Source organism: Nymphalis io, chromosome 25 (assembly GCF_905147045.1).
Source record: "Nymphalis io chromosome 25, ilAglIoxx1.1, whole genome shotgun sequence".
Lineage (NCBI taxonomy): Eukaryota > Metazoa > Arthropoda > Insecta > Lepidoptera > Nymphalidae > Nymphalis > Nymphalis io.
In genome coordinates this window covers 7,199,120-7,214,454 of record NC_065912.1, presented here as the reverse complement: position 1 = coordinate 7,214,454, position 15,335 = coordinate 7,199,120, and the positions used below count along the sequence as shown (strand labels likewise).

Genomic DNA, 15,335 nt, shown 5'->3' with positions numbered 1-15,335 from the left:
AATAAGTAATATGATAATATGATAAAAAATTACACCAATATAATTCATTGAATTTACTATAGCTAAGTTGTCTAATTTCTATACAATAATTTAATTTCTGGTTTAAAGAGTATATTTATTTATTTTAGTAATTTAAAAATAAAAAGAGAACAAAACATCGTACGTTAAATTGGAATGTTTAAAAATTAAAAGTTTAATAAGAACTGTACTTATTAATTTAAACTAACAATAGCTATAAATTCAAATGAATAAAAACATCGTAAATACAAATTTATAACAAACGTCGCGCCTTGTGGCCCATATATAAAAGTATTTTTGAACGGAACTTTCTTTGTCATGCGTTAATCCAAAACTGCCAAGTTGTAATATATGCGCATAAATTGCTCGCCAAGAGACATCAACGTGTTAATATTTTTTTTTTTTCGACAACGGACTCTTTCCAAGCAAATTAGTCTCGTCTGTCACGCAAAGCGTTTTCCCCTGGTGCCTCTATACACTACTGTGAGTATTTATTTTACGTAGAAACTTAACAATGTATAGGAATGTACTATGGCTTTAAAATAAATAAAGCTGAGACAATGCTTCAGATAAATCCAATACCTTAAAAATTCAAAATAAAACTAACATTTTTATTGTTATTTGCACTTAAACTAAATCAATACTTACATTTTTTTATAGTATAAATAGGCGGACGAGCACATGGACCACCTGTTGGTAAGTGGTCACCAACGCCCATAGACATTGGCATTGTAAAAAACGTTAACCATCGCCCATGCGCCACCAACCTTCGGAACTGCCTGTAATTTCCCTGGCTCACTCACCTTTTAAACCGAAACGCAACAATACCAAGCACTGATGTTTTGCGGTAGAATATGATCTATGATGAGTGGGTGGTACCTACCCAGACGAGCTTACACAAAGCTAGTACCAGTAAATTACACAATTAATGTATATGTACTACATAAGTTAATATCAAGCAATAAAATGTATTTTGTGAAGTATTATAATTTTTTATTGTAATAAATTTAAAAAGTATAGATTGAATTATTTAATAACATATTATAATTGTGATTAAATCTATATAATATACAAATATTATCTTGAAATGAATGAATACGAACTCTCCGCATCGAAATCACATTCAAGTACGGTCGTTCAATAATATTATCGAAACCTATATAATTCGAATTACGTAAAGCTCCATTGTACTGCGGACCAGTCTCCCCGGCACTTCATCTCACCGATGTTGGGTGGACTCCCCCATTGACCTACCTATTAAATTTGTAATTACCAAACCGCTTTGCGTATTGTTGTAGAAATGATCTCGTATTGATTTTGTCCAAGTTATCGTTAATATTAATCAGCTTATTAAATAAAATTTTAACTTCGTAATTGATATGAATGAAATGTAATTTGAATAATACCAAACTTTGTATTTGTTGAAAGATTTTTTTTAATAAAACTAGACAAACCCCAGCAAGGCAGACATCTACCTGTATATATCAATTGTCATGGCAATCTCTTAAACGGTAAAGAAGTTAATATACTGCAGCGCCATATATGGCGAGCTGCAGCAAAATTGGTAAGATAGTATAATAATCATCACCGCGATGAAATACATTCATGGGCCACCAGTCATGGAAATCAATAGACCTCGACACCGTTTATCCGAACGAATCAAAAATATATACCAAATATGTTTAAATTATATTTAATATATAGGTATTCTGATTATGCAATTTATTATTCTTTATTTACATAATGATTAAATAGTAATGAAGTAGGAGTTTAAATAAGGGATATCAGGACGTCCTTCGAGGGCCTAGTCAGAGGAAATCGTCATGCAGCAAACAAAACAAAACAATGAATTTTTATTTTATGTGTTATTATGGGAGATAAAGGCAGTATTATAGGTAAGCGCACTGGCAAATGGGCCATTTGATGATAAGTGGTCACCACCGCTCATTTACATGGCTGCTGTAAGAAATACTAATCCTTCGCTAAAACCTTGGGAGTTATGTCTTTTGTGCCTGAAATAACACTGGCCCACATACCCATTAAACCACACGGAAACAGACAACAACATACAAATTAGTGCTGTTTGACGATAGAATAAATAATGAGTGGGCGGTGTACCTACTGTGTACGGCTTGCACAAAGCCCTACGACCAAAATACACCTAATATAAAAGCTTAATCCTAAACTGAGATGTTAAATTAAGTACATTTGTGAACAAAAATCTACGAATTGTGGGGACTGAATGAAGATGTCAAAAGAAAGTTTATTTATAGCGGTTCTTCGATGCGGCGGCTATAAGTATGTCAACTTAATTGACATCATTTGTAACATCGGGACGGATGACTGCGTTCGGGCTCTTGTTGCCGTCCACATTGATTGTCTATCTTTAAGTTTAATAAAGATGTAACGGGACTGTTTATTTATGTAATAAAAAATATTGGTTTTTTTTCTTACAATACTGAGGTTTTTTTTTTAATTTTTATAAATAGTATTTTGATTAAAAAAAAATTATAAGTTATCAGATATCCACATCTTAGTTTATTAATTAATCATTGTATGTTTAAAACGTCGGCGTCCGTTTGTAAATCTTTAGTTAAGTAGTAAATCTTTTAAAACGAAGTCTTTATCTGTTAAATTTTAATCAATGATGTTATATGTTGAACTTAAAGGTCTGATTAATTATTTTCGTGATATTAACATAATGTATATATATATATTAATATCCTTTATATTTATATTAAAATGTTCGAATATTTTACTAAATTACATTAAATTTTGAAGTAGGTACCACTGATTCGGAATGTGTGTTGGTTCTACCGCCAAGAATGGAGAATTGTATTCTTCTTTCAATTTTATTACCCAAAAATATCATATCTATATATTTAAGGTGCCAAAGGAAATTTAATATTTATTTCAGTTAACTTGTTTCTCAAGTACAAAAGAAGAGGACAGAAGTTTTTTTCATTTAAAAAAAAAATCATATACAGTCCTGTCTTAATAAGCAGATTTGTTCACCGACTTACAAGCCAAGCTATAGCTGGCTAATAAATGGCGACAGTGGCTGCGAAATCGTGTAATAAAACATAACTGTTATTGCACCACTATTCACGTTTGAATTCATAAAATATAATTTCTAACGCAGATACGTTGTGTACATAACAACGTGTTATCTACGAGTAATATCGTAAAACATACTATTGCTTGCACATTTTCGATGTTCCGGAATGCAATTACGTGTGTATCGTCGTATTACATAGGACAAAGAGAGATTGAACAATGATAAATGTGATTTCAGCACAAAGGATGTTTGAGAGGGAGTAGAGCAGGGTTCAAGTCCCTCGAGGAACGCTGACAGTGGGACACCTTCCTCAAGATTCGAGATACGACCTTGTTTTGTCCGCTTCGCTAACTCGCTTATTAAGGGGCGAGGTTATGTACGGTTAGTTTGATTTGTATGTCGAAGTTGGCGTTAACGTATATAAGTTAGCTCCACTGTGTTTCACGAATAATTAGATTATATACATTTTTTATGAAGTAATGTATTAAGTATTCTGCTGATAATTTTGTTCTGTTTGAGATAAATCGATATCGTCACTTTTTAAACAATTGCCGTGAATGTTGAAACGTGTATGTATTTTTTTTAATTTAAAAGGTTTTTTTAATATTCACTTGTAACTGGCAGCTATATGACACTTCAGCACAGCAAATGATGTTAAACCAACCGTCATAACAATTTATATTTTATATATATAATCTAACCCAATAGATATACCGTTAATGTTGTAGTTATTGTACGGATTACGCATAAACAGATTCAAATGTAATATATTTATTATTGTTTGAAATGATGCTTCAAAACATCATTGTTTAAGTTACAATTCTATTATGAAATACTTTGTTAATATGTTATACTTTGTTTCCATTAGTTGGACGGTACATATATGTACTGCAGTGCTATTTTGTAGGGCGGGCGACACGTCGTCAGTCGCGAAATGTCGAAACCAAGTTCCGATGATAGAGCTATTTTGTCGCGATTATAATTTAAATTTTACAATTATTATAGTCTATTTCAAATATCACTTTCTATTATTTCATCGCTTCATCGTCTTCTGCGATGAGTTTTGAATTATTACTTATAGAATAGAATCATTTAATACATGTTGTCAAAACGTTTCCTAGAGAAACGTTTCAATAATAACCATTATCAAAATACCGTCGGTTTAAATTCAGCATGTCTCAATCTACTGATCGTGGGGGCGTCGAGTGCTGCAATATTTAAGGTTATCTAAAAATACACGTTGCGTTGGCTTTACACACGTAATGAATATTTTTTTGCGAGAGGCCCTCGTAGACATTTTTTGCGATTAATTGCGTCGACATTGAATATAAATTTCGAAAAGATAATTAAGTGTTGCTTGTACTTAAATTATTAATTTAATAGTAATGAATAAGTTATTGTAGATGTATGTACACTAAATATAAAATATTATATGGAATAGTATGAGTAATAAACTTCGATTACTAGATTCAGTTCGCAATAATAATAAGTGGTGTTTATATTTTTAAAACTATACTTCAATTTATATAACAAAATAACCTTCGAGGAATAATAAGCGAATGAACTCTTGTTGTTTTTTTTTTTAAAACGACACAGATCTTGTTTACATTTGCTCTTAAAACTTATGTATGGCAACTTGTGCTTAACTGTCAGATATCTAAGCACGAGTATTTCTTTTTGGATGTAAATGAGCGATGTCCAAAATAAATTTTAAATGGCCATTGTAGGCGCACACCGCACGTGCAGTATCATACAAACGATACGATACGTCTGCCAAAGTTATATAAACACAAATTGGATAATTTGTGTTCAATTTGATAATTTCATTTGTTTATTTAGAAGACGCGTATCGATAAACAATATATTATTCAATTACACAAACCCAATACACTTCATCTTATTTCTATAGTTCACGATCAATAAATGTTTTACTTATCTCATTGTATCGTTAATCCACTTGTGTTAATGTACGATATAACCACAATGTCGTATAGTCGAAGATTTTTTAAACGTAATTAGAATTACGACAAATTTCCTTGATTACTATTTTAATAGCGATGAATAAAATGTATCAGCTTAAATCGCATCGAAATAATCGATTTGATAAATTGATTCTACGATCACCTGTTGTTATGACATCGGTGTATTAATATCCTACGGAATGTTACAATCTTGTTAAATGTATTCATAAATTATATAATGTATATTTTTAATTTATATATTACATTAATTTAGTAAAATTGTTTTTAATCGCTAACTAGTTTATAGGCAATAAATTAAAAAGGCCATTCATTAACCAGTAATATATCCAGTTGGCAACAATTTTGACCATAGACGTAAGAGTTTTATTGCACACTTGATGTAATTAATCACATATTATACGATGCGGAGGTCGTTTGGTATTTAATGGATGCTGTCTTCGTCTCCTCGCTGAGGCCGTTCTCCCGGCGATGGTATTTTACGGTTTCCGCTTATTCAGCATGTTAATAAAAGCCAGCTGGTTGGGATGGCTAATTGGATTTCGTTTTGTATCGGATACAGCCTTTGATATATATATATAGAAAATAAGAAACACGTCTTAAAGGGTTAATCACCTTTCAACCATTTTTTTTAAACTTTTAATTTGCGTACTTTTATACAAAATACATTATAAAAAAACATACTCGGCGTGATTTAATTCAATGTTTAATAATATTGTATAAAATGTTATTTGATTCAGTTGGAAACTTCCGCGGTTTGTCTAGGTATAGAAGTCAACTTTAACCTTGCAGGCGAAACTCTTAAATAGGTCTTGGAAACTCGACGAACTTTCTCGTACACCGCGTAGTCTTTACTTGAACTTCTATTAAAAGAAAGGAGAAGTCCATAATTTATTCTCAGTTGCTCACCTTTATCATTGGCGATAGCACTAATACGAAATGTTTTATTACTAGAAAAAACTACGTTACAACGAAAAACAAGTCGCTAAAGTCGCACGACGTCGAATTTGATATAAAGCTTGGTGCTGAGTCACGTAAGTGGCGGCCGTGGGGAGCTGAGTAGGTTTGCAGAGAGGGGAGCGAGGGGTGGCGGAGGGGGAAGAGGAAACCGCTCAGCTCAGCCACCTATTGTAGTATTGTGGAGGCACGTTGTTTTTACTGAGAGTGGTGTGTCAGCGACACACCAGGACGTGAGTCGACGCGGCACCACTGAACTAGGTTTTTAACGTCAGTGCGGAAACAAGATTTATGCCATAACATGTTATTATAGCTGGAGATATATTCATACTTTACTTTCAATAAAATAATATTCATTTCAAAATTATTATTTAGCGGCTTGAGATAAGAATAAATGATAAACCCCTTATCGATGTGACGTGACACATACCTTAATGTTACTCCTGAGTGCGTGATATTCTGATAGTTTTTACTTTAATAGCCAGGTATAATAGTATGATGGATTAAAAAAAACGTTAAATATTTATAATACATACAACAATGTTTTATTAAGCGCGTCGAATTAAGGACACATCTGCCTATTTGCGTCATTTATGTAAAATGATACTAAGCCTCGTATAAATTACGATCGACGCTCGATTTTCTAACTTTCTAAATCCACGAGGCGTTCTTTATAGCGGACGTGGACGTAGGATGAGTCAGCTCGGAACTTACAGCGACAAAACTGTAAAAGGCAATTACTTAGTCGACACAAAGTTGGGCACGATTCGTCTGGGAGCAGTTGAAACTGTTTGAATTTTTATTTTCATCGTGTACGGGCCTCGAGCCCTCATAGTTTGCTCCTTTTGTCTTGTTTCCGACACGAATGGTTGCCGATGTTTTCGTTTTAACTTCGCCGTGCCGTTGAATCAATTTTGTTTCAACTTCGTGTATTCTTTATAATTGTCATTTCGTTGTTTGATCGCGGTTCTAATTTTTTTTTTCTAATGATACATTCATTAACAACATTTAAGTAATAAAAAATATATATGTAAAGATAAGATATTTTAACACTGTTTATGTTATTTGAAATAACTTTGTCCGGAATCATTCTACAACCACATCGATTAATGTCAACGAGGTTATCATTATTCATACTTATAAAATACCGGTTAAACGATAAAAATTAAGCTCGAAGTAACGTCATATCAGGAACATAAAAGATGCCGCCAACAAGAAATACTTCTGTCTAATCTAGAACGCGGAATACCCAAGATTATTTTACATACCATTAACCGTGGCCGAAACCACGGACGGACCATTTGCAATTTATTTATTCCGAAACCGAGTAAATTATGGATAAGAATCTATAAATTTTAGTGGGGTGTATTTTTATTACCACTATGATATGTTAAAGGTGCGAATATTTTAAATTTTATTTTTAATATCGATAGTAGATTCAACGAATATAATTATTTAGTCTGGTTATATTAAAATGGACGCCAATTTCAATCGAGTCATTTCGATGTCAACGGTCACGGTGACTCGATAAAAATTAAATTCGCGTTAATTACTATCTCTCTGAATGAATATATAAAGTATTCTGTAAACTTAAACTTTAATTTCTATGGAATTATTTACATCTGATATGACTTATAAAAATGAATGTCTTTTCCGGTAGCATTTCTCAAGATATGTTATGTAAAAGTGTATCAACCATCTGAGATAGTTACACGTGTAACAAGATAAGTAGATGATCTTTGTGATATTTGCTTGTATATCTGATCCAATGTCGAACCTGTTCTTAGATTTTTAATAAGAAATCGTTTTCCTTACTAAAAAAAAAATTCCAAATTGTTTCATATAATTTTAGATTTTAAACAAATCATGTCATAGTTTTATAATCTGTGTGTTGAGTTAGCCTATATGTTTGTGCACAATGTTAATCATAAGATATAAATTGAATGGCCATAGAATGTGTTCTTTGTGTGCCATTGGCTTCCTAATGAAATAAATGAATAGCCTCTAGTAAATAAATATTTAACACTGCGTAAGCGATATGATAAGTACTCGGGATATAAACCTCCCGTTACTAAACTTAATGTTTACTGATCCAAATTTAGTATTGTGAATACTGCACGTGTCAGATATGCGTGGCAAGTGATATTTCGCGGCGTAGTGACCATATGGGTCAATTTTTTTCCAAAACATCGAATATAGATACAAAAGTGTGACGCAAACGATAATAATGTATCTCGATGTCGTGGGATTTCTCTATTCGTGTGGTTTAGGAAATTGTTATTTAATGACTGTTTGTAAATACGAATGACAAATAAACAAATATGATTGTAATAGTAGTTTTTTGTTATTTTCCACTTCGGTCTAACAATTTAGTTTTGCTTTGTTAAATTTATAAACCATTTACTTAATGACTTTTAGTTTTTAAAATTGTTTACTGTTAAATCTTTACAATTATGTAAGTTAATTTACTAATGTAGAAACGTAATCGTAGAGCTAAAATATACGCTAATTATAATGAATTATAAGCATGTATCTTATCACAAAGTATATTTTGCAATTCAAATACTTTCACATGATAAAGTTTCCGAGAACGTCGAAAGAAATGCGAAACGGTTGTGCAATCAATGGAAAAGTAACATCGTCGGCGTTCCCTTTATGCGAGGATTGTGCGGAGTTGACAAAAAGTTGCCGACGCGCCTCCGGCTCTGCACACCTAGAAGTGTAGTTGTAAAGGCGTTTATGTATTGAACTGTCAGGGTTGTCACTATCGACAATTTCGTCTCACCGCTGGCTCCGTTACCGTAATATTTAATTAGATAAATATCTATAGCGTACTTTTGACAATAGTTTATCATTAGATATTTTCTTAGTACTTTCAAGTGATGTTTTATTATGAAAAGAGTTTTAAGGGAACACGAAAAAGTATAACTTTACAAATTAGTTTTAAGAGAGTCGTGAAATAGCATTATCTAGTACAGCGATCGTTTCGAGAACTGGTTTCCGCGCCAGGTGGCACCTGACCGGCTTGTCAATGTCGATTAAAGAAAAAAAAACTCATCCACGACCCAGCCGGCTAGCAGCGTAATTAGCGTCTTCTGTAAATTTCTTAAAACTTTACATTATTAGTAAGTATTGTCTGTTTGTTGACTTATTCCACTAGCAGAATGAACAAACAGTTTTTTTTACGATTAAAGAAAAAATAATTAGGTACTATGCAATTTAGTACGTGTGCAGATGGTTTTAGAAACCTTATTACTTATATATATTATTTAAATAAGAAGTTTTCTGCGATGTTTTTTCTTTGCATGTAATAAAAACATTATTATAAGAACTTGTTCTTTGATTATGTTGCATTAAAATATACAACATTAACAGTATTTCAGCCAGTTATTATATACCTAAATAAAAAATAGCTATTTATATTCTTTCAAGGATTCGATTTAGTGACGGCACTTACGCACTGAAGATAGCTTAATATTGAGTTACTATAAAAAAATCTGTATGACAAAAGCAACAAAAAACGAAAAAAAAAAACGTCAAATTCTTTAATTATATCCGCACTGGGTTGAGTCAGAACGCTTAAACGTCAATTAAAAAACGCGGAACATCTGTTTTGTTAAACGACCGTTTGTCAACGTCCGATATAAACGATGACTTAGTAAACGAGAAAGAGTCAGAACAACGAATTAGTATTTGTCCTATTTATTTCTGTAATCAATTTCAAAGTAACGAATTAACCAATTAGGACTTAATGTCAGACAATTATCTAAAGCAGTTTGTCTATAGTGAATTAGCTAACGTGTTGAACCAAACGAGCCTACTGTCAAGATGATTAAAGTTTAACGGCGTTTTAAACTATTGCTAAATTGAAGTAAGATTATTCTATTGTAAAATTATAAAAAAAAATTCTAGTTAATCTTCAGTGACTTTTAGGTGAGTCAGGAGAGCATAGACTCGATAATAATAAAGGTTTGATTAACGTTGACAGCTGTGTTAGATGATCGGCCATTAGATTAGCCTTGCGGAAAAGGAGTATGGGTGTATTATTGACATAAAAAATATTCTTAATTAAGTATAATGACGATAAAGTATTTTCTATATTTCATAATTGTCAAATAGATTGATTATTTTATATACATAAACTAAACTATATAATATATAAATAATGAGTAAAGTTGAGAAGTTTCTTATAAAAGGAAGTGTGTGTTTGTAAGATAGTTTTTTCACTCAGCTACAGCTATAACGAATCCACGTGATGTTGATCGAAACAGTGTATAGACAGAGAGAGGATTATTACATATTACATTTTATTTCAGATAAAATGCACGAAAGCCTCCTGTAATTTGTGTCTGCTTTTAGATCCTTATATTCTTAGAACTTCGATATATAGTTTAATAAAAAAAATAAAGCATCATTAATAAAATCCCGCGACGCGAGTTCCTTGCCGTTTCTTCTCGCTGGAGGCTGCTTCCATAACGGTGGTGGAATTAACATAGCGACGATTCAAGAACGCTTTATTGTAAAATTTACTTGAATATTTTTTCTTTCTCTATTTATAAAGTATGATGCAATAAGAATGTAATATGCTTGAATGAATCACAGCGTTTGCATACGGACGCAATTGATCTAGATAGGTTATATACGTGATTATATTTACCTATGTCATTTTATATATAAAAGCGGATATTCTTTATATAAGTTTCAAGTTACGTTTTTATCTACAATTTTTATTCTTAGTCACCTCTTTGAACGATTGAATGCAATAAAATTGCGACGCTTCGAACGTCTATAAATTAGTATTCCCTTCTGAGATTTCTTATGAAAATCCATCGGTAGCCAATACCATTGTACGCGAAAGCGTTAAATATTACTCTTTTATATCATAATGTTATTTGTTTGTCATAAGTTCAAAAGTCTCTCAATAAATAAATATAAATGCAATTTGCACATTGCTGTCCACATAATTTATGTATCGGCTTTGAACATTGAGTAGATATTTATGTTCGAATGAAGTCGATGTACATATTTATTCACGTGAAGGGGCAAAGAAAACTATCATGTTTTGTTTGTATTATAATCGTTTGCACGTGAATTTATTATTCTTAATAATCATATTTTTTTGTGTTATCGTCGATATATATTAGTTTGTTCTATATTTGCACTCTTTGAAAATTGCATCGCTAACATATTTTCTACTTATAATTATGACAGACGTCAAGTTATCAAATTATATTGCAATTTGCAAGTTTTCTGTGTCATTTAATAGTGGACTATTCCTTGTATGTAAACATAGACGGCCCATAAACGCAGAAATTAAATGTTTATTCGAATTATTTACAAAGTAAACTTAACAAACACGTTCACTTTGTAACTGGATTACTACATAGAGCGAACACAAAAAAGTTCCATAAAGAATTCGAAGCACACTTGGATAGATAGCTATGTAGGAACGCTCAGAAGTCGACTCACATCTCGGCAGGGAGGCTGGGGTGGAGGGTGGCGCCAAGGTCACCGGCCTGTCTGCGTAACCCAGCGCGACCTAGCTGTCGCCGGGCTCACGCTTTACGATTAATATCGACTTTGGGAGTAAGCCGAATATATCTATGCAAACTGCTATTGTTTTTTACGTTGCGCTGTTGTTTTTATAGTTTAAGGTATTTTCGAATTCGTTGATATATTGATGGTAAAATAAAACCAGGTTAAAAATATAGACAATAATAGAAAAGTATTAAAATGATAATTAATGTTTTGATTGTAAACTTGTTTTAGAAAAAGTGAAAAAGTTGTTAAATATTAAATCATTATTATCTAATTACATCATAATGAAATCGTTACATATACTTATAAAATTGTTTGTCACAGCCAAAACTATTGAGCCTAGTAAGCTGAAATTTGGAACATAGGTTTTATAAAGTAAGAATAAGCTAATAAAATAAGGTTTTTGGAATTTTAAGCTTTATATGGGATTTACAACGTTGTATAAATTTTCACTGTAGAAATTTACATTTACAAAGTTTGGAAGGGCAACCAGTAGCTTAGTATAGCGCGTTTAAAACAAAAGTTCTGCTAGATGTATCTGAAGTTTCTTAGTAGTTTGTAATTTTCTAAATACAATAGAAAAAAATCCTATCTAATTAATACACTGCTATAAGAACGAGTGGCCATATAGCAGCGCACACATACACACACACACACGCACGCACACACACACACACACACACACACACACACACACGTCTATTAGACTATATGTCTGTATGATTTATGTGCGCGCATTAATAGTAGTTATATTAATTAAGTTATTAATCGTATTTACCCTAACGCATGCTCGTCCCAATTGTTTTATGTAGAATAAGGTAACACAAGGACGGCACGTGTAGAGTAAATGGCTTAATTTATATATGTTATTATTTTTTGACTATATGCTCAATATTTCATTTTCAGGTAAAGCAATTAAAAGCATAGCAACACCCCGTCGCCGCGGCGGCCGGTGAGTCATTTTCGGCTTTCACGTTAATGAATTGTGCCCGCGATATTTATTTTCATGAAAAAAAAAACATATTTCGAATAAACATGTTATTAATATATATATATACTTTTTTGATAGGTATTTCAATTCTTTAAAACTGATTATTTTAAAATGTTTGAACTGTGATAACCATATTACCGGTCTAGGAATTACATGTTCTTTATTTGATATTGTTAATATATAGCTGTTAAATATAATAAATGTATATTAATCATATATAGTCCTAAGTCTCTAGTTTGCGGCTAATATTTTAAACATAAAAATAAAATAAAATAGAACTTCGTTGGCTTGTTTGCCTCGGTCAATTAAAAATTGTAAACCTAACACGTCTTGATAGATTATACTTTCGAGTTCGTCGTATTATAACTACACATACGATGTGAATGGCTCATGACTATATCTGTTTTAATGATTTATAGGAAAACTGTTGTGTTAAGTATTTACATGAATTAATTTGGAAGATTTCTCTTTACTAACATTACAGTTTCGAGTTTGTAATGTACAACACAGTTATGCCGGATTTATTAACGTATGTTTTAGACGTCGCTTATGAAAAAAGATATAGGATGGATGGAAGACGAATGAGTAATTAATACTAAACAAGTTGGTACAGAAAAGAATATCATTTGAAATTGTAGTATAGTACATAGGTTGCTAGTAAGGCTTTGTGCAAGCCCGTCTGGTTATTCTACCGACAAACGACAATACGTTGCATTGCTGTGCTCCGATTTGAAAGGTGAGTATTCCAGAGTAATCATAGGCACGGGAGACATAACACATTAATAGTTTAGGGAATGGTAAATATATCTTAGAATGTCATTGGCTGGGTGGTAGTAAATACATATCAATGACGTACACTGCCCCTCTATTTTCCTTTTTTTATTAAAATTTGTATTAAATTTAAACAACAATAATCCTTTACTATGAAAGTGAATTCTTAAAAATTTAATGTAAATTAAATAATTTATTTAATATTACATTGAAACATAAATAATTATGTCTAAGTTAAAATATTTTACACGTTAACACAGAAATATAACAATGTCGATTTTTTTTTTTATTAATTATGTCAAATTTTAAATAGTCCCTCCCGATTCCCACCCGATTAAATAATTGATATTAATAATTAATGTAAAGGTACCACTACTACTATAAAACCGATAACAATAATATATACCTACTGGGCATATATTAATTATAAATTGTAACCGTACCGTAACCGTAACAGCCTGTGAATGTCCCACTGCTGGGCTAAAGGCCTCCTCTCCTCTTTTTGATGAGAAGGTTTGGAGCTTATTCCACCACGCTGCTCCAATGCGGGTTGGTAGAATTCACATGTGGCAGAATTTCAGTGAAATTAGACACATGCAGGTTTCCTCACGATGTTTTCCTTCACCGTAAAGCACGAGATGAATTATAATCACAAATTAAGCACATGAAAATTCAGTGGTGCTTGCCCGGGTTTGAACCCACGATCATCGGTTAAGATTCACGCGTTCTAACCACGGGGCCATCTCGGCTTTTTAAATATAAATTGTAATATTAATAATTATAAATTGTGATTTCGTATAATGCTATAATATAAATTATTTTGCTTCGAATTCGTTAATTGGTTCACTCGTTACCTTAAATACATTCGTCGTTATTATGTAAATATTTCATAGTTTATAATAAGGTAAGCCAGTTAAAAGCGAACTCACCGCCACGACCGGTATGGTCGAAATTATTAATTCAAACGTATTCAATATTATAATATTACGTTAATAGTATAACGTTCGTGGTTATGTATTTTAAACATCGAACGTTTTTTTTTATAATCTGTTAAATGTATTTAATAATATTATATATTATACAATTTTGTATGTATTTGTTGGATAAATACTCTTTTGGTTATTTAAATTTGTTATCCGATTTAGACTTGGAATTGTTTTAAACAGACTTTTGAATTTTGTGACTTGCTGTATTCGGAATTAAATTAATTTAATTTTCTTAAAATAATATACTACTCTGTTTTATAACGCATTCTAACATAATACAAGTATTATTTAATTTATATTCTATAAAAATGACCGTTAATGGAGTGCAATCATATTATTTAAATTTAGATTTGTAAGTTGAATTCATAGAATGTCTGTTTTGTTTTCAGAAGTTTTAAAAAACCTATCTAAAACTTATAAAACCATTGCATCACTTTTGTTTGCCAAGTTCGATCGGTCGGTCGAGCTGCACAATGACGGCGCATCGCAACTGCCTCCCTCAACTTTGAACTATATTTCACTGCTCGCTGCTCCCCATCGCCGACTCGAACAAACTTCCCAACATAAAGTAACATCTACACCAACTTCCATACTTCTTATGAACAATCGATCCATTATACTTAGAACTGAAGTTTTACTTTATAAGAGAAAAAATACTAGTTTTACTTTGGCTAATTAAATATTTAATTATATTATAAACATTTAATAACACATTACACCATAGTACAGGTACTGTTAAATTATTATGTCCATCATATCATAATGGAATTTATACAATTAAAAATTAAAATATTTAAAAATAAATAATTAAATTGTATAATTTTGCCAATTTAAAAATGTTACGCTAATGATAATCTGCCGCCGCTAAAACGGGATTAATATTCCGAACACAATTCTTACCAATCGTATATTTCATTGTAACGATTTGCATACGATTCTCTCGGGCATTATTATTCGCGAAGCCGTTCACCTTGTACGCTTCGTAGCGTGCCACGTGTTACTTTTTCATCATACTCATAGTAACAGCGCGGAGCTAT

The 15,335-nt window shown here is 31.8% G+C and overlaps 1 protein-coding gene across 4 annotated transcripts in view; it reads left to right on the top strand.

The window, feature by feature from the left end:
• LOC126778200 (C-terminal-binding protein) overlaps positions 1-15,335 on the top strand; it is an 86,258-nt gene that overhangs the window by 6,217 nt on the left and 64,706 nt on the right. Inside the window, exon 2 of one of the 4 annotated variants that reach the window (XM_050501666.1) lies at positions 12,457-12,502. The exons of the other annotated variants lie outside the window; for them this stretch is intronic. The gene's annotated coding sequence lies outside the window, so the exon portion shown is untranslated. The remainder of the gene's footprint in view (positions 1-12,456; positions 12,503-15,335) is intronic. 4 annotated transcript variants of the gene reach the window in all.